Consider the following 27,747-nt stretch of genomic DNA (forward strand, 5'->3'; position numbering starts at 1 on the left):
CTCTTAGGCATGGATCCTGAATCCATGATACCTCCAAAGAAGATGATAGCTTGAGAAAATGCTGGAGACAAAAAACTGAGTGGAAAAGATCTAATATGGGAAGACATGATCAAGTAAAAATTGAAATCCGGAGAAGAGATGTGTGATGAAGTTGGGTTCCTTTGATCTCAGTTTGATATCTAATGGAAAACAAAAAGAAAATGCAAAAATATGAGCAGGTTTCCTTGAATTGAGTCAAATACAAGGCAGCCATATTTCTGGTGTCTTTGTCTGTTTACAGTGTTTTTTTTAAAGTCAAAGGGCGGAGGGAGAAGAACACTTGGAGCAGGAAGTCTCAGTTCCAGGACAACACTGCCATCGTGCGGAAATAATTTGATCAGGTCCAAGCTGTGAGCTGGTCTTCCTTGCAGGCCTAGCAGTGGAGGCTGGTCAGGCCAACCTAGGAACAACACAACCGAACTCAAGCCTGACCTCTCTACCGTTTTCTGTGTGATCTGGCCTGCCAGTGGACAGTCAGGTTCTGGGCTTAGTATCTGATCAGTGAGGGCCCAGGGCCCAGGAGCCCTCCAGCTGCTGCCAGGAAGTCCAGCCACCTGAAGGAGGGAGGCGGGGCCTCAGTTTCCTAACAGTGTGGTGGGCCTTAGAGCCAAGCACTGAAAATGGGGGCTTTTGTCTTGTGAATCTGCCCTTTGTAGGGCCTGGGCCCATTGTGACAGGAATGAGAGCTCAGTGGACTGGCTAATGCCAAGTACCTTAAATAGCTGATGCCATTGACAAAGTTGAGGGTGACCAGAAGTCTAAATAAAGTAGCATGGCCTGGAGCAAGAAGCACCTGTATGGAAGGAATGGGAATACACTGATTTGCTGGCTTGAGTCAGAACATTTTCTAGGAGCCTGCAGATGGTCAAGTGGATGCAAATCACGAATGTAGTGGAAGGCCTACATTCTCTGAACCCACCCACCAGCTGGGAACTTCTGTGTCTTTGCAGGTTCACTGTAAAGCCCAGGGTCAATACCATTGTCCTGACCTGCCCCTGCTGTTATCTCAGTTCTTACAGGGTGGGCAAAGACCTGGCTTTGGGGTTGGTGTGTGCAAAGTCTCTTCAGTCATGCCAGACTCTGTGCAACCCTATGGAATGCAGCCTGCCAGGCAGGATGGCATTATTTCCTTCCTGTGATTTAAGATGGAAAGCAAACTGCTGCACGTTGAGGATCATGTTTTACCTACTTCTAAGCTATATGGTTTTACTCTACTTCTAAACTACTTTATTTTGGGGGACTCCAAAATCACTGCATGTGGTGACTGCAGCCATGAAATTAAAAGATGCTTGCTCCTTGGAAGAAAAGCTACGACGAACCTAGATAGCATATAAAAGAAGCAGAGACATTACTTTGCCAACAAAGGTCCATCTAGTCAAAGCTATGGTTTTTCTAGTAGTCGTGTATCAATGTGAGAGTAGGAGTATAAAGAAAGCTGAGTGTCAAAGCATTGATGTTTTTGAGCTGTGGTGTTGGAAAGACTCTTGAGAGTCCCTTGGACTGCACGGAGATCAAACTAGTCAATCCTAAAGGAAATCAGTCCTGAATATTCATTGGAAGGACTTGATGTTGAAGCTGAAACTCCAGTACTTTGGCCACCTGATGCGAAGAACTGACTCATTTGAAAAGACCCTGATACTGGGAAAGATTGAAGGTGGGAAGGGAGGATGAGATGGTTGGATGGCCTCACCAACTTGATGGACAGGAATATAAGCAATCTCTGGGAGTTGGTGACGGACAGGAAAGCCTGGCGTGCTGCAGTCCGTGGGGTTGCAAAGAGTCGGACATGGTTGTCCGACTGAACTGAACTGAAGCAATGTGCTAAGTTTGAACCAAACATACATTTACATATTGTACAAAGCCAATATTAACATTGGGATTTATGTTTAAATATTTGGAGAAAACAACTAATGGTGTCTTCACTTCTGAGGTGATTTTTTTTGTGAGTGTACTTTCAATTTTGCCCATGTACAGTGACAAACAAGGCTTAGTTTTGATAGCATTCTGTATAACATCATATTCTCTAAAAATGACACAGCACTATCCACAAAATGAAATGACTAAATATTTCGCTGTTATAGACAAGGGTTTTAATAAATCATTACTTGACACAAATCCAGTCATCTGTACTTAATGACATTTAAGTAGCCTCTCTATATAAGACCTAGGAAACTAACAGGACAAATCTCCAGCTGCAATGAAATTCCACATAAACATTGTCATTTGAAATCCTTAAGAAACAAGACGTTCATACACACCTGCTGCAGCCTTTAAGATTATAAATAGAATAACAACTGGACTGTAATAAATTTAGATATTGAGATTTTACTGAGCTTTGGCCAATACTGAATATCCTACATTTACTTCTTTATAATTGTCAAATTTTGTATTTCTTTGCCAGATGCTTAAAATATCCTTAGGATTTGAACAACAATTTAAAAAGTATTATAAGATTTAGCAAGTAAAGTATTATTAGTTACCACATAAATAATAATACTATTGGAAATTTCAACTTATCTAAACTTGTGGGAAATATGCATGGCACTTAATTCTACCTGTTTTGTTACCAGGATGGAATTGAGCAAAGATTTTCTATGATTGTCTATGTATGTATGTGTGTGAATGTTTTGAACACTGCTTTGATCAAATATTGATGGGCTTCCCTGGTGGCTCAGAAGGTAAAGAATCTGCTTGCAATGCATGAGATCTGGGTTCCATTACTGGGTCGGGAAGATCCCCTGGAGAAGGGAATGGCAATACTCGCCAGTATTCTTACCTAGAGGATTCCATGGAGAGAGGAGCCTGGTGGGCTATGTCCATGGAGTCTCAAAGAGTCAGACAAGAATGAGCATCTAACACACACACACTGGTTGATGGGCCTGTATTTACTTAGATGGTACCAGCTTTTGTGATTAATCATACTGTTGGTAATGGTGGATGCCGCAGGAAAGTGGCATTTGTGATCAACTGTTTCTATTTGACCTTTGAAGGTTTGTGAATTCTCATCACTTGAGAAATTTACAGTCTCCTAGAAGAAGCCTCTGGCTCACACCAGCAAGTCAGTCTATTCCCATTTCTTCCAAATAGGTCCTTCTTACTCCAAGCTATGGTGTGTGTGTGCTTTTGTGCTCAGTTGCTCAGTTCTGTCTGACTCTGCAACCCCATGGACTGTAGCCTGCCATGCTCATTTGTCCATGGGTTTTCCTGGCTTTACTATAGGCTTTTGGGTGGATTCAACTTCATCAATGACACCGGCTCTTTAGGGTACTTGGCACTGGCCAGTCCATTGCCCTCTGTCACTCCTGTCACAATGGGCCCAGGCCCCACAACACCCAAAGGGCAGATTCACAAGGCTAATAACGCCTCCCTTTTCTGCACTTAGCTCTAAGTCCCATCCACACTGTTAGGAAACTGAGGCCCCGCCTCCCTCCTTCCCGTGCTTGGACTTCCTGGCAGAAACTGGAGGGCCCCTGGGCCCTGGCCCCTCACTGATTAGACACTAAGCTGAAACCTGACTCTGTTCCTGTTCCTGCCAGGCAACAAACAACATGCCAGGCTTGGGCTTAGGTGTGTTAGGCTTGCATTGGCCTGAGCTACCTCCACTGTTCCTCTGAAGGGAGAACAGATCACAGCTTGGGCCCGATCAAACTATTTCCACATGATGGCGGTATTATCCCGGAACAGACAAGAAGCCCTGCTCCAAGCATTCTCCTCCCGCCCTTCAAGTCTGAAAAAACACCAGAAACAAAGACACCAGGAAATATGGCAGCCTTGTATTTTGCTTGGTTTGAGGAAACCAAGTCCTAGTCTTTGCATTTATTTTTTTGGTTTCCATTGGATATCAAAATGAGATCTAAGTGGCCCAACCTCATCGGGCATCTTCATTTTTCTAGATTTCATTTTCTACTTGACCAAGTCTTCCCACATTTGCTCTTCTTTACCCAACATTTTATCTCCAGTATTTTCTCATGACATCAAATTGTTCGGAGGTATCAAGGGGCAAACCTGAGGGATCCATGCCTAAGAGAGAAAAGCAAATGAGTGTGCTTAAGGACTTGGCCAATCTGGGCAATGGGCAATGTGATTATTATTCTAGCTCACTTCCCAAATTCCCTGGGCTCTTCATATGTTAGATCTTGTGTGTTGAGTTGGAGGACCCATTGGGTGGAGCTCTAGGAGGAAGGACTAGAGACCTCGCATAACTGAATGCAGACAATCTTCTAATTAGAATCATACATTGTTACATGAGTATAAATTCCAATCAGATGTGACCTGTGAATTTGTCACATTATTTGACACTAGAAATCAAGCATTTTCCATGCCATTAAATGGCCTTGGACTTTACTGTTTATGTTTGACACTTTTTGTTTTACTTCAAGATCCATTTTATAATATTTTTTCATTGGTAAGAATCAGAGCTTATTTTTACTCTTGCACAAAGTCTTTAGCAGCACCTTGTATCATTTACACATTTCCATATTAATGTATCTTTCAGAGTTATTCAATTTTCTTCTATTAAAGAAAATATTTTTTACTATGCTGGGTTTTCATTGCTGTGCGGGCTTTTCTCTAGGTGCAGTACAGGAGCCTCTCCTTGTGATGGCTTCTCTTCTTATGGGGCACAGGCTATATGGCACGCGGACTTCAGTAGTCACAACGCATGGGCTCAGTAGTTGCGGCTCCCAGGCTCTAGAGCACAGAATTTGTAATTGTACACAGGCTTAGTTGCCCCATGGCATGTGGGATCTTTCAGGATCAGGGTTTGAACCTGTGTCTCCTGCATTGGCGGGCATATTCTTTATCACTAAGCCACAAGGGAAGCCTGAATTTTCTTATATTTTATTCTAGAACATGTTTGTTGTATTAGTTGCTCAGTTGTGTCCGACTCTTTGCGACCCCATGGACTGTAGCCCGCCAGACTTCTCTGTCCATGGAATTCTCCAGGGAAGAAAACGGGAGTGGGTTGCCATTTCCTTCTCAGGGGATCTTCCTGACCCAGGGTTCAAACCCAGGACTCCTGCACTGCAGGCAGATTCTTTACCATCTGAGCCAAACATGTTTAGGATATTATAATGTCAAAATATATTTTAGGTCATTCACAATAAGAAGAATGAACCATTTTCAAAATGTCCTTTCCACGCATCATCATCATCCCTTCCCTGTACATAAGTATGTAAGATATGTACTTTTATAAAATAACGTTCAAATTCCCAAGTACTATGTTTGTTAACAAATAAGTTTTTATCATTTATAACTCGTTCAAGCAAGATTTCTGAATTCTTTACTCCTGACATCCAGAAAAAGAGAAGAATGCCCACTTTTGTCAATTCTATTGAATATTTTAGCCAAGGTAATCAGTCTAGAAAAGTGTATTAAAGGCAGCCAAATTAGAAAAGAAGTAGTAAAATTATCTGTCTTCCGAAATAAAATGCTTACATTTAATGAAATATCTAAGAAATCCAGAAAACCAATATAAATGCTGATTAATGAATTTAGCAAGTATTATAGGGGTAAATGCTGGAGAGGGTGTGGAGAAAAGGGAACCCTCTTACACTGTTGGTGGGAATGCAAACTAGTACAGCCACTATGGAGAACAGTGTGGAGATTCCTTAAAAAACTGGAAATAGAACTGCCTTATGATCCAGCAATCCCACTGCTGGGCATACACACTGAGGAAACCAGAAGGGAAAGAGACACGTGTACCCCAATGTTCATCGAAGCACTGTTTATAATAGCCAGGACATGGAAGCAACCTAGATGTCCATCAGCAGATGAATGGATAAGAAAGCTATGGTAAATATACACAATGGAGTATTACTCAGCCATTAAAAAGAAAACATTTGCATCAGTTCTAATGAGGTGGATGAAACTGGAGCCTATTATACAGAGTGAAATAAGCCAGAAGGAAAAACACCAATACAGTATAATAACCCATATATATGGAATTTAGAAAGATGGTAACAATAACCTGGTGTACGAGACAGCAAAAGAGACACTGATGTATAGAACAGTCTTATGGACTCTGTGGGAGAGGGAGAGGGTGGGAAGATTTGGGAGAATGGCATTGAAACATGTAAAATATCATGTATGAAACGAGATGGCAGTCCAGGTTCGATGCACGATACTGGATGCTTGGGGCTAGTGCACTGGGACGACCCAGAGGGATGGTATGGGGAGGGAGGAGGGAGGAGGGTTCAGGATGGGGAACACATGTATACCTGTGGCGGATTCATTTTGATATTTGGCAAAACAAATACAATTATGTAAAGTTTAAAAATAAAATAAGAAAAAAAAAAAAAGAAAAGCAACTCACAGATATCACTTATATTTATAGAAACCAGCAATGAACAATCTGCAAATGCTGCTTCTGCTAAGTCGCTTCAGTCGTGTCCGACTCTGTGCAACCCCATAGACGGCAGCCCACTAGGCTCCCCTGCCCCTGGGATTCTCCAGGCAAGAACACTGGAGTGGGTTGCCATTTCCTTCTCCAATGCATGAAAGTGGAAAGTGAAAGTGAAGTCCCTGAGTCGTGTCCGACTCTTATCGACCCCATGGACTGCAGCCTACCAGGCTCCTCTGTCCATGGGATTTTCCAGGCAAGAGTACTGGAGTGGGGTGCCATTGCCTTCTCCCTAGATGAGGCTTGAGACCCTAAATATTCGTGTCTCTTTAGGCTCCTTTGCAAGCTGGAAGTGAAGGGTAGAGTTGTGACCAGTCTTTATAATCATTGAAAGAGTTATCGAGACAAATCCAATTGCAAAGACTGGCAGCATTTTTCAGATGTTTAAAGAAAGTCTGTCACAACACTAAATGATCACCAAGCTAACGTGACATAGACATGAGTGACCACACATGACAAAGTACAGACTTTACAAAAAGAATTGAGAAAAGTCACTAAACAAGAAAAAAGCAATACACAACAAGTGCCATCAACTAAACCTGTGTGTTGGAAATCTAATTTCCATGTTGATACATCGGAAAATTCAACATGTCCAGTTTCCCCACCAATGAAAAAATGAGACATCCAAACTAACGGCGGTATATGTCCATTTATAGGAAAAAGCGGTAAACTAAAGTTGTCGAGAATGAAGGCTAGGCAATGGATGTACTAGAAAAGACTAAATAAACTCCCCTAAATGTGGGGATATTTGATGGACATCTTTAAATATGAAAGCGATAAAAAAAAAAACTAAATACAATGAACTGATGAAAACCAGGAAAACAATGTTACACTAAAGTTTATAATCAGACTTACAAGAGCCACGAAGCAAGAATCTTCTAAGCATCAATACACGTTGTCATATACAAAGCAACTCAATACAATTTGCAGGTGATTTCTCTTCTGAAACCTTTAAAATTCTAAAAGAAAAAGAAAACCTATCAACCAAGGATTCCACATCCAGCTAGACTGTTTCAAAAATGGAGAAACTAAGACATTCCTAGAAAAGAAAACAAATGAAGTTTGTTACTAAAAGACCTAGCATAATAGAAATGTAAAAGGGAGTCCTCCAAGGTGAAATGAGGACACTGATCAATAACTTGAAGTCATACGAAGAAATAAAGGACAAAGATATAGGTAACTCCATGGATACATTTAAATGCCATAATAATAAATAAATAAATATATATATATATACACACACACACGCACACACACACATATGTATGTGTGTGTCTGTGTGAGTTTAGTTACTAAGTCCTAGCCAGCTCTTTTGCAACCCTATGGACCCTATACACTGCCAGGCGCCTCTGTCTATGGAATTTTCCAGACAAGAGTACTGGGGTGGGTTGACAATTCCTTCTCCACGGCATCTTCCCAACCCAGGGTTTGAACCCGTGTTTCCTGCATTGGCAGAAGGATTCTTTACCACTGAGCCACTACGGAAGTCATACATATTTGCTTGCAGGATTTTAGTAGACATGTCAGACCAGGGACTGAATCCCAGCCACAGTAGTGAGAGCACTAACGCCTAACCACTGGACTACCAGGAAACTCCTTATTTTTTGTTTTCTAATCTTTTATTTTCCTTTGGCATTTAAAATGTAAGAGAAGTACACAAGGGAAAATTATAAATCTAAGTTAATGGGAATGCAGTGTACTAAGATATAATCTGAAAATAACATAAAAGATTTTAAAGCTGCAAAGGAACAAAAGTAATTTGACACTAAACTATTTAATATACGTGAATTATACATACCTGACCAAAAAGGACTTAAATCTGGAAAAAAGAAGATGCCTGATGAGGTTGGGTCACTTAGATCACAGATTGATATTCAATGGAAACCACAAATTAAATGAAAAGAGTATTGTACAGTAATTAGCCTCCAATTAAAATAAATAAATTTATATTAAAAACTTTTTTAAAATGTCATATATGATTTAAAAAAAAAAAAGAAAAGACTAGCAGCTGGTTTCCTCAAACCAGGAAAGTAAAAAGTAGCTATATTTCCTACTGCCTTTGTGTGTTCAGTGTTTTTTCAGCCTGGAAGGGCGGGAGAAGAATGCTTGGAGCAGGGCTCCTTGTTCATTCTGACGCCCTACCGCCATCGTGCGGAAACAGTTTGATAGGGCCCAAGCCTTGAGCTGCTCTTCTTTGAAAGGCCTGGCAGTGGAGGCAGGTCAGACCAATGTAGAACCAACAGAACCTGAACTCAAGCCTGGGCTCTCCCTACCTTTTTCTCTGTGGTCTGGCAGGATCAGTGGACAGTCAGGTTCTGGGCTTAGTATCTGATCCGTGAGGGCCCAGGGGGAGCCTGGTGGGCTGCTGTCTATCAGGTTGCACAGAGTCCAACAGGACTGAAGCCACTTAGCAGCAGCCATATTTCCTACTGCCTTTGTCTGTTCACAGTGTTTTTTCAGACTGGAAGGGCGGGAGAAGAATGCTTGGAGCAGGGCTCCGTGTCTGTTCTGAGGCCATACCGCCATCGTGCGGAAACAGTTTGATCGCACCCAAGCCGTGAGCTGCGCTTCTTTGCAAGGCCTAGCAGTGGAGGCAGGTCAGACCAATGTAGAACGAACAGAACCTGAACTCAAGCCTCGCCCCTCTACCTTTTTCTCTGTGGTCTGGCAGGATCAGTGGACAGTCAGGTTCTGGACTTAGTATCTGATCAGTGAGGGCCCAGGGCCCAGGAGCCCTCCAGCTGCTTCCAGGAAGTCCAGCCACTGGAAAGAGGGAGGCGGGGCCTCAGTTTCCCAACAGTGTGGGCTGGACTTAGAGCCAAGCAAGGAAAATGGGGGCATTTGTCTTGTGAATCTGCCCTTTGGGGTTCAGGCCTCCTGGTTACCCCTGTGTTGTAGGTCTGGGCCCTTTGTGACAGGAGCAACAGAGCGCAATGGACTGGCCAGTGCCAAGTACCCTAAAGAGCCGGTGGCATTGATGGAGTTGAGGGTGACCAAAGGTCTCAAGTACCATGGCTTGGAGCAAGAAGGACCTGTATGGAAAGAATGGGCATACACTGCTTTGGTGGTGTGAGCCAGGACACACCACCAAAACATCAACATGAATCATCCATAGGCATACATATAAAGGAGATACATAAATGGCCAGCAAACCCATGAAAAGATACATGGCAGTCCAAACAAAAGTGTAAATTAAACCCACCAAGTGGTACCTCTTTATAGCCAGTACAATGTAAGAAAGGAAAGAAAAGTACAAGCATTGATGAGGATGTGGAGAAATTAGAACATTCATGCAGTGTTGGTGGGAATTGAAAATGTGGGCTCTATGGAAAACAGTTTGGTGATGTTTCAAATATTTAAACATAGAATTATCATATGGCACAAAGTTACTTCAAGAATTTTACTATCATAACTTTATTTCTGAAGGCAAGATCTTTCATTTCAGAACAGTCAGAGTTGTAGGTGAACTGTTAAAAGGTCATTTGGAATTCTTTTAGAATTTATCCTGCAGCAAAACAAAATTAAATATGTCCCAGCAATTCTACTCCAAGCATGTGTGCGTGCTCTGTCACTTAGTCATGTCCAACTTTTCGTGACCCCATGGAATGTAGCCCTCCTAGCTTCTCAGGCAAGAATACTGGAGTGGGTTGCCATTAGGATTTGTCTCCAGGGGCTCTTCCCTACCCAGGGATCTAAATCGTATCTCCTTCATCTCCTGCATTGACAGGCAGGTTCTTTACCACTGAGCCACCTTGGAAGATATATACCCAAAAGAATTGAAGACAAGCACTTACACATACATGTATATAGATATATTCAGAGCGGAATATTCACAACAGCCAAAAGGTGGACACAAGCAATATTTCCATCACTTGATTTGATAAACAAGAAGTGATATAGATTAACCATTTTAATGGGTATAATTCAGCAACATTTAGGATAATCCAAATGCTGTGCAAGTATCAAGCGCTCAGTCGCTCAGTCATGTCTGACTCTACTGCGACCCCATGGACTGTGGCCCGCCAAGCTCCTGTGTCCATGGGATTCTCCAGGCAGGAATACTGGAGTGGGTTGCCATTCCCTTCTCCAAAGTATTATCACTATTCACCTCCAAATCATTTTTATTACCCCAAATGAAGCCCTCAGTTCAGTTCAGTAGCTCAGTGAGGTCTGACTCTGACTCTTTGCAACCCCATGGACTGCAGCACAACAGGCTTCCCTGTCCATCACCAACTCCCAGAGCCTACCCAAACTCATGTCCATCACGTCAGTGATACCATCCAACCATCTCATCCTCTGTCCTCCCCTTCTCCTCCTGCCTTCAATCTTTCCCAGCATTAGGGTCTTTTCCAATGAGTCGGTACTTTGCATCAGGTGGCTAAAGTATTGGAGTTTCATCTTCAACATCAGTCCTTCCAATGAATATTCAGGTCTGATTTCCTTTAGGATTGACTAGTTTGATGTCCTTGCAGTCCAAGGGACTCTCAAGAGTCTTTTCCAACACCACAGTTCAAAAGCATCAATTTGTCGGCGCTCAGTTTTCTTCATAGTCCAACTCTTACATCCATTCATGACTACTGGACAAACCATAGTTTTGACTAGATGGACCTTTGTTGGTAAAGTAATCTCTCTGTTTTGTAATATGCTATTTAGGCATATTACATAATGCCTCATAATTTTTCTTCCAACCAGCAAGCGTCTTTTAATTTCATGGCTGCAGTCACCATCTGCAGTGATTTTGGAGCCCCCCAAAATAAAGTCTGTCACTGTTTCCATTGTTTCCCCATGTATTTGCCATGAAGTGATGGGACCAGATGCCATGATCTTAGTTTTCTGAATGTTGAGTTTTAAACCAACTTTTTCACTCTCCTCTCTCACTTTCATCAAGAGGCTCTTTAGTTTTTCTTCACTTTCTGCCATAAGGGTGGTGTCATCTGCGTATCTGAGGTTATTGATGTTTCTCCCGGCAATCTTGATTCCATCTTGTGCTTCATCCAGCCCGGCATTTTGCATGATATACTCTGCATATACGTTCAATAAGCAGGGTGACAATTTACAGCCTTGACCTACTCCTTTCCCAGTTGTAACTGTTGCTTCTTGACCTGCATACAGATTTCTCAGGGGGAAGGTCAGGTGGTCTGGTATTCCCATCTCTTTCAGAATTTCCCACAGTTCATTATGATCTACACAGTCAAAGGCTTTGGCATAGTCAATAAAGCAGAAATAGATGTTTTTCTGGAACTCTTGCTTTTTCGATGATCCAGCAGATGTTGGCAATTTGATCTCTGGTTCCTCTGCCTTTTCTAAAACCAGCTTGAACATTTGGAAGTTCTCAGTTTACGTACTTGTACTGTTGAAGCCTGGCTTGGAGAATTTTGAGCATTACTTTGCTAGTGTATGAGATTAGTGCAGTCGTGCGATAGTTTGAGCATTCTTTGGCATTGCCTTTCTTTGGGATTGGAATGAAAACTGACCTTTTCCAGTCTTGTGGCCACTACTGAGTTTTCCAAATTTGCTGGCATATTAAGTGCAGCACTTTCACAGCATCTTTTAGGATTTGAAATAGCTCAACTGAAATTCCATCACCTCCACTAGCTTTGTTTGTAGTGATGCTTCCTAAGGCCCACTTGACTTCGTATTCCAGGATGCCTGGCTCTAGGTGAGTGATCACACCAACTTAGTTATCTAGGTCATGAAGATCTTTTTTGTACAGTTCTGTGTATTCTTGCCACCTCTTCTTAATATCTTCTGCTTCTGTTAGGTCCATATAATTTCTGTCCTTTATTGTGCTCATCTTTGCATGTATATAGATCCCTTGGTATCTCTAATTTTCTTGAAACCCTAGACCCAGGAAATAGTTTTTCTCCATTACTCTGGATAGGTAAAATGGATATTATTCCGCCATAAAAAGAAATGAAGCACCATTGTATGTTATGACATTGACGCACCTTGAAATCATTTTACCAAGTGGTAAAGGAGAGACAGGAAATGCCACATTATGTATGGTTCCATTTATATGATATAGCTAGAGTAGGTAAATCCCACAGAGGTAAAAGCAGATTAGTATTTGCCAAGGGCTGAACAAATTGGGTTATGGAGAAAAACTAGTTCATGGATCTAGGGTTTCTTTTGGGGTAATGAAAATGAATTGGGGATAGAGAGCGATAATACTTGGCACAACATTCCATGTGTATTAAATGTCACTGAATTATACATATGAAAATAATTAATTTTATGTTACATGAGCTTTACCTCAAATTGTAATAATGGCAATATTTTAAACATGTCACTATTCCAAAGATTTCTTGATAATATTTGAAAAGCATTCAAGCTAGATAAGAACTTGTTTTAACAGAGTATTGGGGAATTTGAACAGTATTTTATAAAAGTACATATCTTATATATGTAAGGAAAGGATGATGATGCATGGCAAAGACATTTTGAACGTGATTAATTCTTCTCATAGTGAAGGTCCTAAGATATTTTTTTGATTTTGTAATTTTCGAAACATGTTCTAGAATAAAATATAAGAAAATTGAAGCACTCTGAAAGATCTATTGATATGGATATGGTAAATGATATAAGGTCCTGCTAAAGACTTTGTGCAAAGGTAAAAACAAGCTCTGTGTCTTAGTGACGAGAAAATACTATTTTAAGACTGATCTTCAAGTAAAAGAAAAAAAAGTGACAAACATACACAGTAAAATTGAAGGCCATTTAATGATACTGAAAATACCTGTTTTTTCCGATGTTATATGATAACATGAGACAAAAGTCACGTGTCACATGTGATTGGAATTTATAGTCATGTAAGAATGTATGATTATAAGTAGGAGATTGCCTGCATTCAGTCATGGCAGGTCTCTGGTCCTTCTTCCTAGGGCTCCACCAGATGGCTGCTCCAACACAACACACAACAAGGTCTAACATATGAAGACCCCATGGAATTTGGAAAATGAGATAGGATAAAGACCACCACGTGGGCTATTGCCTAGATTGACCAAGTCCTTAGGTACAATCATTTTTTTTCCCCTTCCTTAGGCATGAGTTCCTGAGGTTTGCACCTTGACACCACAAAACAATTTGATAGCATGAGAAAATGCTGGAGATAAAAGGCTGAGAGAATGAGAACAAATGTGGGACGCCTTGGTCAAGTAGAAAAAGAAATCTGGAAAAGAGAAGATGCCTAATGAAGTTGGATGACTTAAGTCTCAGTTTGATATCTGCTGCTGCTAAGTCGCTTCAGTCGTGTTCAACTCTTAGCGACTCCATGGACTGCAGACTACCGGCTCCTCCGCCCATGGGATTTTCCAGGCAAGAGTACTGGAGTGGGGTGCCATTGCCTTCTCCGCAGTTTGATATCTAACGGAAAACAAAAATTAAATGCAAAAGTATGAACAGGTTTCGTCAAACTGAACAAAGTACCGGGCAGCCATATTTTCCTATATCTTTGTTCATGGTGTTTTTTCAGACGCGAAGGGCGGGAGAAGAATGCGTGGAGCAGGGCTCCTTGTCCATTCTGATACCATACCGCCATCGTGCGGTAGCAGTTTGATCGGGCTCAAGCTGTGAGCTGTTCCTCCTGGAGAACCTGATCTGGCCAATGGAGGAGAAAACAGAACCTGAACTCAAGCCTGGCCTCTCTACCTTTTCCTCTGTGGTCTGGCAGGAGCAGGGACGGTCGGTCTGTGGGCTTGGTGTCTGACCCGTGAGGGCCCAGGGCCCAGGAGTCAGCCAGCCGCTTCCATACGTTCCTGATTTTCATTCCCTTGAGTAACTGCAGTCTCCTAGATGTCCTGGCTCACACCACCAAAGCAGTGTATGTCCATTCTTTCCATACAGGTCCTTCTTGCTCCAAGCCATGGTACTTTAGACATTTGGTCACCCTCAACTCCATCAATGCCACCGGCTCTCTAGGGTACTTGGCACTGGCCAGTCCATTGCGCTCTGTTGCTCCTGTCACAAAGGGCCCAGACTCAACAACACAGGGGTAACCAGGAGGCCTGAACCCCAAAGGGCAGATTCACAAGACAAATGCCCCCATTTTCCTTGCTTGGCTCTAAGTCCAGCCCACACTGTTAGGAAACTGAGGCCCCGCCTCCCTCCTTCCGGTGGCTGGACTTCCTGGCAGCAGCTGGAGGGCTCCTGGGCCCTGGGCCCTCACTGATCAGATACTAAGTCCAGAACCTGACTGTCCACTGATCCTGCCAGACCACAGAGAAAAAGGTAGAGGGGCGAGGCTTGAGTTCAGGTTCTGTTGGTTCTACATTGTTCTGACCTGCCTCCACTGCCAGGCCTTGCAAAGAAGAGCAGCTCACGGCTTGGGCCCGATCAAACTGCTTCCGCATGATGGCGGTATGGCCTCAGAATAGACACGGAGCCCTGCTCCAAGCATTCTTCTCCCGCCCTTCCCGTCTGAAAAAACACTGTGAACAGACAAAGGCAGTAGGAAATAATGGCTACTTTTTACTTTCCTGGTTTGAGGAAACCAGCTGCTAGTCTTTTTTTTTTTTTTTTAATCATATATGAGATTTATATTTTTATTTTATTTTTAATATAAATTTATTTATTTTAATTGAGGCTAATTACTGTACAACAGTCTTTTCATTTAACTTGTGGTTTCCATTGAATATCAATCTGTGATCTAAGTGACCCAACCTCATCAGGCATCTTCTTTTTTCCAGATTTAAGTCCTTTTTGGTCAGGTATGTATAATTCATGTATATTAAATAGTTTAGTATCAAATTACTTTTGTTCCTTTGCAGCTTTAAAATCTTTTATGTTATTTTCACAGATTATATCTTAGTACACTGCATTCCCATTAACTTAGATTTATAATTTTCCCTTGTGTACTTCTCTTACATTTTAAATGCCAAAGGAAAATAAAAGATTAGAAAACAAAAATAAGGAGTTTCCTGGTAGTCCAGTGGTTAGGCGTTAGTGCTCTCACTACTGTGGCTGGGATTCAGTCCCTGGTCTGACATGTCTACTAAAATCCTGCAAGCAAATATGTATGACTTCCGTAGTGGCTCAGTGGCAAAGAATCCTTCTGCCAATGCAGGAAACACGGGTTCAAACCCTGGGTTGGGAAGATCCCCTGGAGAAGGAATTGTCAACCCACCCCAGTACTCTTGTCTGGAAAATCCCATAGACAGAGGCAACTGGCAGTGTATACGGTCCATAGGGTTGCAAAAGAGTTGGCTAGGACTTAGTAACTAAACTCACAAACACACATACATATATGTGTGTGTGTATATATATATATTTATTTATTATTATGGCATTTAAATGTATCCATGAAGTTACCTTTATATTTGTCCTTTATTTCTTGTATGACTTCAAATTATTGATTAGTGTCTTCATTTCACCTTGGAGGACTCCCTTTTATATTTCTGTTATGCTAGGTCTTTTAGTAACAAACTTCATTTGTTTTCTTTTCTAGGAATGTCTTAGTTTCTCCTTCATTTTTGAAACAGTCTAGCTGGATGTGGAATCCTTGGTTGATAGGTTTTCCCGTTTTTTTTTAGAACTTTAAAGGTTTCAGAAGAGAAATCACCTGCAAATTGTATTCAGGCTACTTTGTATATGACAACGTGTACTGATGCTTACAGGATTCTTGCTTCTTGGCTCTTGAAAGCTTGATTATAAACTTTAGTGTGACATTGTTTTCCTGGTTTTCATCAGTTCATTGTATTTAGTGTTTTTTTTTTTTTTTAATCCCTTTCATATTTAAAGATGTCCATCAAATATCCCCATATTTAGGGGAGTTTATTTAAAGTCTTTTCTAGTATATCCATTGCCTAGCCTTCATTCTAGACGACTTCAGTTTATTGCTTTTTCCTATAAATGGACATCTACCTCCGTTAGTTTGAATGTCTCATTTTTTAATTGGTGGTGAAACTGGACATGTTGAATTTTCCGATGTATCAACATGGAAATTAGATTTCCAACACACAGGTTTAGTTGATGGCACTTGTTGTGTATTGCTTTTTTCTTGTTTAGTGGCTTTTCTCAATTCTTTTTGTAAAGTCTGTACTTTGTCATGTGTGGTCACTCACGTCTATGTCACGTTAGCTTGGTGATCATTTAGTGTTGTGACAGACGTTCTTTAAACATCTGAAAAATGCTGCCAGTCTTTGCAATTGGATTTGTCTCAAGAACTCTTTCAATGATTATAAAGACTGCTCACAACTCTACCCTTCACTTCTAGCTTGCAAAGCAGCCTAAAGAGACACGAATATTTAGGGTCTCAGGCCTCATCTGCGGAGGAGGCAATGGCACCCCACTCCAGTACTCTTGCCTGGAAAATCCCATGGACAGAGGAGCTTGGTAGGCTGCAGTCCATGGGGTCGCACAGAGTCTGACTGGATTGAGCGACTTCACTTTCACTTTTCACTCTCATGCATTGGAGAAGGAAATGGCAATCCACTCCAGTGTTCTTGCCTGGAGAATCCCAGGGACAGCAGAGCCTGGTGGGCTGCCATCTATGGGGTCACACAGAGTCGGACACGACTGAAGCAACTTAGCAGCAGCAGCAGGACATGGTTTCCTCAAGCCAAGCAAAATACAAGGCTGCCATATTTCCTGGTGTCTTTGTTTCTGGTGTTTTTTCAGACTTGAAGGGCGGGAGGAGAATGCTTGGAGCAGGGCTTCTTGTCTGTTCCGGGATAATACCGCCATCATGTGGAAATAGTTTGATCGGGCCCAAGCTGTGATCTGTTCTCCCTTCAGAGGAACAGTGGAGGTAGCTCAGGCCAATACAAGCCTAACACACCTAAGCCCAAGCCTGGCATGCTGTTTGTTGCCTGGCAGGAACAGGAACAGAGTCAGGTTTCAGCTTAGTGTCTAATCAGTGAGGGGCCAGGGCCCAGGGGCCCTCCAGTTTCTGCCAGGAAGTCCAAGCACAGGAAGGAGGGAGGCGGGGCCTCAGTTTCCTAACAGTGTGGATGGGACTTAGAGCTAAGTGCAGAAAAGGGAGGCGTTATTAGTCTTGTGAACCTGCCCTTTGGGTGTTGTGGGGCCTGGGCCCATTGTGACAGGAGTGACAGATGGCAATGGACTGGCCAGTGCCAAGTACCCTAAAGAGCCGGTGTCATTGATGAAGTTGAATCCACCCAAAAGCCTATAGTAAAGCCAGGAAAACCCATGGACAAATGAGCATGGCAGGCTACAGTCCATGGGGTTGCAGAGTCAGACAGAACTGAGCAACTGAGCACAAAAGCACACACACACCATAGCTTGGAGTAAGAAGGACCTATTTGGAAGAAATGGGAATAGACTGACTTGCTGGTGTGAGCCAGAGGCTTCTTCTAGGAGACTGTAAATTTCTCAAGTGATGAGAATTCACAAACCTTCAAAGGTCAAATAGAAACAGTTGATCACAAATGCCACTTTCCTGCGGCATCCACCATTACCAACAGTATGATTAATCACAAAAGCTGGTACCATCTAAGTAAATACAGGCCCATCAACCAGTGTGTGTGTGTTAGATGCTCATTCTTGTCTGACTCTTTGAGACTCCATGGACATAGCCCACCAGGCTCCTCTCTCCATGGAATCCTCTAGGTAAGAATACTGGCGAGTATTGCCATTCCCTTCTCCAGGGGATCTTCCCGACCCAGTAATGGAACCCAGATCTCATGCATTGCAAGCAGATTCTTTACCTTCTGAGCCACCAGGGAAGCCCATCAATATTTGATCAAAGCAGTGTTCAAAACATTCACACACATACATACATAGACAATCATAGAAAATCTTTGCTCAATTCCATCCTGGTAACAAAACAGGTAGAATTAAGTGCCATGCATATTTCCCACAAGTTTAGATAAGTTGAAATTTCCAATAGTATTATTATTTATGTGGTAACTAATAATACTTTACTTGCTAAATCTTATAATACTTTTTAAATTGTTGTTCAAATCCTAAGGATATTTTAAGCATCTGGCAAAGAAATACAAAATTTGACAATTATAAAGAAGTAAATGTAGGATATTCAGTATTGGCCAAAGCTCAGTAAAATCTCAATATCTAAATTTATTACAGTCCAGTTGTTATTCTATTTATAATCTTAAAGGCTGCAGCAGGTGTGTATGAACGTCTTGTTTCTTAAGGATTTCAAATGACAATGTTTATGTGGAATTTCATTGCAGCTGGAGATTTGTCCTGTTAGTTTCCTAGGTCTTATATAGAGAGGCTACTTAAATGTCATTAAGTACAGATGACTGGATTTGTGTCAAGTAATGATTTATTAAAACCCTTGTCTATAACAGCGAAATATTTAGTCATTTCATTTTGTGGATAGTGCTGTGTCATTTTTAGAGAATATGATGTTATACAGAATGCTATCAAAACTAAGCCTTGTTTGTCACTGTACATGGGCAAAATTGAAAGTACACTCACAAAAAAAATCACCTCAGAAGTGAAGACACCATTAGTTGTTTTCTCCAAATATTTAAACATAAATCCCAATGTTAATATTGGCTTTGTACAATATGTAAATGTATGTTTGGTTCAAACTTAGCACATTGCTTCAGTTCAGTTCAGTCGGACAACCATGTCCGACTCTTTGCAACCCCACGGACTGCAGCACGCCAGGCTTTCCTGTCCGTCACCAACTCCCAGAGATTGCTTATATTCCTGTCCATCAAGTTGGTGAGGCCATCCAACCATCTCATCCTCCCTTCCCACCTTCAATCTTTCCCAGTATCAGGGTCTTTTCAAATGAGTCAGTTCTTCGCATCAGGTGGCCAAAGTACTGGAGTTTCAGCTTCAACATCAAGTCCTTCCAATGAATATTCAGGACTGATTTCCTTTAGGATTGACTAGTTTGATCTCCGTGCAGTCCAAGGGACCTCAAGAGTCTTTCCAACACCACAGCTCAAAAACATCAATGCTTTGACACTCAGCTTTCTTTATACTCCTACTCTCACATTGATACACGACTACTAGAAAAACCATAGCTTTGACTAGATGGACCTTTGTTGGCAAAGTAATGTCTCTGCTTCTTTTATATGCTATCTAGGTTCGTCGTAGCTTTTCTTCCAAGGAGCAAGCATCTTTTAATTTCATGGCTGCAGTCACCACATGCAGTGATTTTGGAGTCCCCCAAAATAAAGTAGTTTAGAAGTAGAGTAAAACCATATAGCTTAGAAGTAGGTAAAACATCCCTCAACGTGCAGCAGTTTGCTTTCCATCTTAAATCACAGGAAGGAAATAATGCCATCCTGCCTGGCAGGCTGCATTCCATAGGGTTGCACAGAGTCTGGCATGACTGAAGAGACTTTGCACACACCAACCCCAAAGCCAGGTCTTTGCCCACCCTGTAAGAACTGAGATAACAGCAGGGGCAGGTCAGGACAATGGTATTGACCCTGGGCTTTACAGTGAACCTGCAAAGACACAGAAGTTCCCAGCTGGTGGGTGGGTTCAGAGAATGTAGGCCTTCCACTACATTCGTGATTTGCATCCACTTGACCATCTGCAGGCTCCTAGAAAATGTTCTGACTCAAGCCAGCAAATCAGTGTATTCCCATTCCTTCCATACAGGTGCTTCTTGCTCCAGGCCATGCTACTTTATTTAGACTTCTGGTCACCCTCAACTTTGTCAATGGCATCAGCTATTTAAGGTACTTGGCATTAGCCAGTCCACTGAGCTCTCATTCCTGTCACAATGGGCCCAGGCCCTACAAAGGGCAGATTCACAAGACAAAAGCCCCCATTTTCAGTGCTTGGCTCTAAGGCCCACCACACTGTTAGGAAACTGAGGCCCCGCCTCCCTCCTTCAGGTGGCTGGACTTCCTGGCAGCAGCTGGAGGGCTCCTGGGCCCTGGGCCCTCACTGATCAGATACTAAGCCCAGAACCTGACTGTCCACTGGCAGGCCAGATCACACAGAAAACGGTAGAGAGGTCAGGCTTGAGTTCGGTTGTGTTGTTCCTAGGTTGGCCTGACCAGCCTCCACTGCTAGGCCTGCAAGGAAGACCAGCTCACAGCTTGGACCTGATCAAATTATTTCCGCACGATGGCAGTGTTGTCCTGGAACTGAGACTTCCTGCTCCAAGTGTTCTTCTCCCTCCGCCCTTTGACTTTAAAAAAAACACTGTAAACAGACAAAGACACCAGAAATATGGCTGCCTTGTATTTGACTCAATTCAAGGAAACCTGCTCATATTTTTGCATTTTCTTTTTGTTTTCCATTAGATATCAAACTGAGATCAAAGGAACCCAACTTCATCACACATCTCTTCTCCGGATTTCAATTTTTACTTGATCATGTCTTCCCGTATTAGATCTTTTCCACTCAGTTTTTTGTCTCCAGCATTTTCTCAAGCTATCATCTTCTTTGGAGGTATCATGGATTCAGGATCCATGCCTAAGAGACAAAAGAAAATGACTATACCTAAGGACTTGCCACGGAGAAGGCAATGGCACCCCACTCCAGTACTCTTCCCTGGAAAATCCCATGGACAGAGGGGCCTGGTAGGCTGCAGTCCATGGGGTCTCTAGGAGTCGGACACGACTGAGGGACTTCACTTTCACTTTTCACTTTCCTGTGTTGGAGGAGGAAATGGCAACCCACTCCAGTGTTCTTGCCTGGAGAATCCCAGTGTCGGGGAGCCTGGTGGGCTGCCGTCTATGGGGTCGCACAGAGTCGGATATGACTGAACCGACTTAGCAGCAGCAAGGACTTGCCAAATCTGGGCAACAGGCCACATGTTAATTATCTTGTCTCACTCAGAAGGTAAAGCATTGGCCTGCAATGCAACAGACCCAGGTTTGATCCATGGGTCCGGAAGATCCCCTGGAGAAGGAACTGGCAAAACATGCCTGTATTCTTCCCTGGAGAACTCAATGGAGAGAGGAATCTGGTGGGCTACAGTCCATGGGGTCCCAAAGAGTGAGGCACAACTGAGTGAATAACACACACACTTCCCTAATTTCCTGGGGTCTTCAAATTCTAGGCTTTGTGTACTGAGTTGAATAAGCCATTTGATGAAGCTCTAAGAGGATGACCCAGATGAAGCTCTCACGAATGAATGCAGACAGTTGCCTACATGTAATCATACAGTCTTACAGGAGTATAAATTCCAATCAGATGGGACACGTGACTTTGTCTAATGGTATCATAGAACATTGGGAAAAAAAACAGGCATTTTCTATGTCATTAAATGGCCGTAGACCTTATTGTATATAATCACTGTTTTTTTTACTTAAAGATCCATTTTATAATATTTTCTCATTAGTAAGAAAGAAACAGAGCTTGTTTTTACTTATGGATGAAGTCTTTGGTGGCACCTTGTATCATTTATACATATCCACATTAATAGGTCTTTCAGAGCGCTTGAATTTCATATATTTTATTCTAGAACACAGTTAGGATATTATAATGTCAAAAATACATGTTAGGTCATTCACAATGAGAAGAATTAACCACTTTCAAAATGTCCTTGGCGTGTATCATCATCGCTTCACTATGTACGTGCAATATGTACTTTTGTAAAATACTGTTCAAATTCCCCAGTACTATGATTTTTAAAACATTTTTTATCACTTAGAGCTTATTCAAACAAGATTCATGAATTCTTAACCCCTGACACCCAGAACAAGATAAGAATGCTCACCTTTGTCAATTCTATTGAATGTTTTGGCCAGGGTAATTAGGCAAGAAAAATATATTAAAAATTAAAAGGAAGTAGTAATATTATCTGTCTTCAGATAACATGGTTACATAGAAAGAAAATATCAAGAAATGCAAAAAAATTATATTAGTGCTGATTAATGAAATAAGAAAAGGAGTACGTCAAGGCTGTATATTGTCACCCTGCTTATTTAACTTCTATGCAGAGTACATCATGAGAAACGCTGGACTGGAAGAAGCACAAGCTGGAATCAAGATTGCCAGGAGAAATACAATCACCTCAGATATGCAGATGACACCACCCTTATGGCAGAAAGTGAAGAGGAACTCAAAAGCCTCTTGATGAAAGTGAAAGTGGAGAGTGAAAAAGTTGGCTTAAAGCTCAACATTCAGAAAACGAAGATCATGGCATCCAGTCCCATCACTTCATGGGAAATAGATGGGGAAACAGTGGAAACAGTGTCAGACTTTATTTTTTGGGGGCTCCAAAATCACTGCAGATGGTGACTGCAGCCATGAAATTAAAAGACGCTTACTCCTTGGAAGGAAAGTTATGACCAACCTAGATAGCATATTCAAAAGCAGAGACATTACTTTGCCAACAAAGATCCGTCTGGTCAAGGCTATGGTTTTTCCTGCGGTCATGTATGGATGTTAGAGTTGGACTGTGAAGAAGGCTGAGCGCCGAAGAATTGATGCTTTTGAAGTGTGGTGTTGGAGAAGACTCTTGAGAGTCCCTTGGACTGCAAGGAGATCCAACCAGTCCATTCTGAAGGAGATCAGCCCTGGGATTTCTGTGGAAGGAATGATGCTAAAGCTGAAACTCCAGTACTTTGGCCACCTCATGTGAAGAGTTGACTCATTGGATAAGACTCTGATGCTGGGATGGATTGGGGGCAGGAGCAGAAGGGGACGACAGAGGCTGAGATGGCTGGATGGCATCACTGACTCGATGGACGTGAGTCTGAGTGAACTCCGGGAGTTGGTAATGGACAGGGAGGCCTGGCGTACTGCGATTCACGGGGTCACAAAGAGTCGGACACGACTGAGCGACTGAACTGAACTGATATGCTTTCCTTGTAGCTCAGTCGGTAAAGAATCTGCCTGCAGTGCAGGAGACCTGGGTTCAATCCCTGGGTTGGGAAGATCCCCTGGAGAAGGAAATGGCAACCCACTCCAGTATCCTTGCCTGGAAAAATCTCATGGACAGAAGAGCCTGGTGGGCTGCAGTCTGTGCGGTCGCAAAGAGTCAGGCATGACTGAGCGACTAACACTTACATACTTATAGGATAGAAAAGCAGCTCACAGAAATCAGTCGTATTTGAATAAAGTAGCAATGAACAATCTGCAAAGGAAATGAAAACAATTCCATTTGCTATAGTTTCAAAATGAACAATATACTTAAGACGATATATAACTAAAGATTAGAAGTGCATTGAAAGTTACTGAAAATTAAAATGACTTAAAAAAGATATCTTTTACTCATGGTTGGAAGGCTAAATATTGTCAGCACAGTAGTACTACCCCAAGGGATCTACAAATTCAGTATAATCTCTGTCATTATCCCAACACCACTCTTTTTGCAGAAATGGAAAAAAAAAGCTAATCCTAAAACTGCTATGGAATTGCAAGTGACTTCTGTAGCCAAAATAATCTTGAATGTGAAAAACCAAGCTAGAGGACTGACTTTCATATTTCAAAACTTGCTAGAAAGCTATAGTAATAAAAGCAGTGTGATACTAAAATACGAATAGACATGTGGAACAGTAAGTAGACTGGGAATGCAGAATCAACCCATACACTATGGTCAGTTGAGTTTTAAAAACGACGCCTGAGAATTCAGTTACAGGGAAGAACTGGCTCCATGTTGGATCTGTTTCTTTTTCTCTAACCTTTGCTTCCCATTGGTTTTGTTCACAAAAAGGATACTGTTGATAGATAATGGACTGCCTTGGGGAACCCTGCCCCTCTGCCTGAATGTTAAACCAAATGCCTTTGTTCAACACACCATATATCTATGAATGGCTACAGGAAGGAAAAAATTAACACATCTCCTCCATGAGGCTGGCAGTTCCAGCAGATATTTGCAAGATTAATGTCCTTTTAACATTACTTCCTATCTCCCCCCATCACTGTTCTATAATAGAACCTGGCATCCAGACCCCTGTAAGATCATCATTTTGCGACATAACTCTGCCATCTTGGTCTGCTAGCTTTCTAAATAAAGTCATATTCCTTGTCTTAACACTTCGTCTCTCAGTTAATGGGCCTGACATGTAGAGAGCAGAGCAAGCAGAGTTGCCTATTTAACAAATAAATGATGCTAAGAAAACTGGCTATCCATATACCAAAAAAGGACTTCAGACACGTCTTCACACCACATCCAATAATTAACTCAGTATGGGTCAAAGTTCTAAATTTAAGAGGGGAAAATGTAAAACTTAAAGAGACAAATATAAGGACAAAGTTTCATGACCTTGGATTTGATCATGGTTTCTTAGATATGTCACTAGAAGAACAGGAAAAAATTTTTTTTCATCAAAATCTAAAAATGAAACAACCCCCCCCACCAGAAACATTTGTGCATCAAAGGACACTATCAAGAAAGTAAAAGGACAATCTGGAAAATGGAAGAAATTAGTTCATTTCAGTTGCTCAGTCGTGTCTGACTCTTTGTGTCCCCATGGACTGCAGCACACCAGGCCTCCCTGTCCATCACCAACTTCGGAGTTTACTCAAACTCAGAGTCGGTGATACCATCCAACCATCTCATCCTCTGTCGTCCCCTTCTCCTCTCGCCTTCAGTCTTTCCCAGCATCAGGGTCTTTTCCAATGAGTCAGCTCTTCGCATCAGGTGGCCAAAGTATTGGAGTTTCAGCTTCAACATCAGTCCTTCCAATGAACACCCAGGACTGATCTCCTTTAGGATGGACTCCAAGGGACTCTGAAGTGTCTTCTCCAACACCACAGTTCAAAAACATCAATTCTTCTGTGCTCAGCTTTCTTTATAGTCCAACTCTCACATCCATACATGACTACTGGAAAAGCCATAGCCTTGACTAGATGGACATTTGTTCGCAAGTAATGTCTCTGCTTTTTAATATGCTATCTAGGTTGTTATAACTTTTCGTCCAAGGAGCAAGCGTCTCTTTATTTCATGGCTGCAGTCACCATCTGCAGTGATTTTGGAGCCCAAAGAAATGAAGTCTACCACTGTTTCGAGTGTTTCCCCATCCATTTGCCATGAAGTAATGGGACCGGATGCCGTGATCTTTGTTTTCTGAATGTTGAGCTTTAAACCAACTTTTTCACTCTCCTCTTTCACTTTTATCAAGAGGCTCTTTAGTTCTTCACTTTCTGCCATAAGGGTGGTGTCATCTGCATATCTGAGGTTATTGATATTTCTATTGGCAATCTTGATTCCAGCTTGTGCTTCATCCAGCCCAGCGTTTCTCCTGAAATGGTGTCAGGAGTGGTGGCTTCGCTTTGCTGGAGCAGCCTTGCTGGAGCAGCCATGAGGAGATACCCCACGTCCAAGGTCAGGAGCAGCAGCTGTGCTTCGCTGGACCAGCCGTGTGGAGATTGCCCACGTCCAAGGTCAGAGAAACCCCAGTAAGACGGTAGTCGCTGGAGCGGCTGTGAGGAGATACCTCATGTCCAAGGGCAAAGGAGAAGCCCCAGCAAGACAGTAGGAGGGGGCGAATTCGCGTTTAGAATCAAACCCCATTCCTGCCAGAGATGCTCAGAGGGCTCAAGCAAACCTTGTGTGCACCAGGACCCAGGGACCCCACAAAGACTGAGATAGAACTGTGAGTCTCTCCTGTGGAGGTACGGGTCGGCGGTGGTCTGCCTCAGGGACAGGGGCTCTGGGTGCAGCAGACCTGGGTATGGCATTGGCCCTCTTGGAGGAGGTCGCCATTAACCCCACCATAGAGCCGCCAGAACTTACCCGGGACTGGGAAATAGACTCTTGGAGGGTACAAACAGAACCTTGTGCACCAGGACCCAGGAGAAAGGAGCAGTGACCCCACAGGAGACTGACCCAGACTTGCCTGTGAGTGTCCAGGAGTCTCCAGTGGAGGCGTGGGTCATGGTGGCCTGCTGCAGGGTTGGGGGCACTGAGCGTAGCAGTACATGCATGGGATCTTTTGAGGGAGGTCACCATTATCTTCATTACCTCCACCATAGTTTGGAAGAAAATATTTGCAAATTATTTATCTTCCAAAGTTCTAGTATCTATAGTACATAAAGAACCCAAGAATGAAATGACAACCCAATTCAAAAAATAGGAAAAGGACTTGAATATACATTTCTCACAAGAAGATATATAAATGGCCGGTAAGAACATGAAAAGATACATAACAGTCAAAACAGAATTGTAAATTAAAACCACTAAGCAATACCTCTTTATGCCCACTATAATGTAAAAAATAAAGGAAAGGAAAGTACAACAATTGGTGAGGGTGTAGGAACTGTGCTGACCTGAATTCAAAATATGCAACTGCCATGGAAAACAGTTTGGCAATGCTTCAACTATTTAAACATAGAATTACCATGGGGCACAAAATTATTTCAAGAATTTTACTATCATAACTTTTATGTCTGAAAGCAGGGTCTTTCTTTTGAGAACAAAAAGAATTCAGGTGAACTGTGCAAAGGAAAGGCCATTAGAAGTTCTTCTAGAATTTACCCTGCAGCAAAACAAATAAATTAAATATTTAAAGAAATCTCAGTCTAAGTTCATCCAATGTAAGCAGAAAAATGTCAAGATGGTTTTTAAACTTAATCCCAGGTGACTTACCCAGGGATATTGCTAATGGTGTGACAAGGGAAGCAGAAGAAAGACTGGAAAAAAAAAAATTACCATGTAACCCAGCAATTCTACTCCAAAACACATACCCAAAAGAAGTGAAAACAAGTACTTATAGAAGTACACATATAAACACATATTCATAACAGCCCAAGCAATATTTCCATCACTTGATGATTTGATAAATAAGATATGATATAGATTAACCATTTTAATGGGTATAATTCATCAACACTTAGGATATTCCAAATGCTGTGAAAGTATTATCTCTATTCACCTCCAAATCATTTTCCTTACCCCAAATGAAACCTTATATCCATAAAATAGTTTTTCTCCATTACCCAGTGGATATGTAAAACGGATATTATTCAGCCATAAGAAGAAATGAAGCACCGATATGTTATGACATTGATGTACCTTGAAATCATTCTGGTAAATGGTAAAGGAAAAACAGGAAATGCCACATAATGTATGGTTCCATTTACATGATATAACTAGAGTAGGTAAATTCAACAGAGGCAGAAAGCAGATCAGTTCTTGCCAAGAACTGAACAGCTTGGGTAATGGAGAAAAACTAGTTCATGTATCTAGGGTTTCTTCTGGGGTAAAGAAAATCAGTTGCGGGTAGATACAGAAAATACTTGCACGACATTCCGAGTGTATTAAATGTCACTGAATTATACACATCATAATAATTAATTTTATGTTACATGAATTTCACCTCAAATTATAAAAGTAGCAATATTTTAAACATGCTAGAATTCCAAAGATTTATTAATGATATTTGAAAAACATTCAAACTATAAGTGATAAGAATTTGTTTTAGCAATCATAGTACTGCGGGACGGGAACAGTATTTTAT

At 41.9% G+C, this 27,747-nt stretch overlaps 1 long non-coding RNA gene across 1 annotated transcript in view; it reads left to right on the plus strand.

The window, feature by feature from the left end:
• Nucleotides 1-26,529, plus strand: part of LOC147341409 (uncharacterized) — a 64,434-nt gene extending 37,905 nt beyond the window's left edge. The window contains exon 2 of the long non-coding RNA XR_015159175.1: nucleotides 13,321-26,529. This is a non-coding gene — a long non-coding RNA (uncharacterized LOC147341409). The remainder of the gene's footprint in view (nucleotides 1-13,320) is intronic.
• Nucleotides 26,530-27,747: the final 1,218 nt, after the last annotated feature.

This window comes from Bos grunniens, chromosome X, assembly GCF_055505025.1.
Source record: "Bos grunniens cultivar Pamir isolate PY7600 chromosome X, Bosgru_T2T1.0, whole genome shotgun sequence".
In the NCBI taxonomy this organism is placed as follows: domain Eukaryota; kingdom Metazoa; phylum Chordata; class Mammalia; order Artiodactyla; family Bovidae; genus Bos; species Bos grunniens.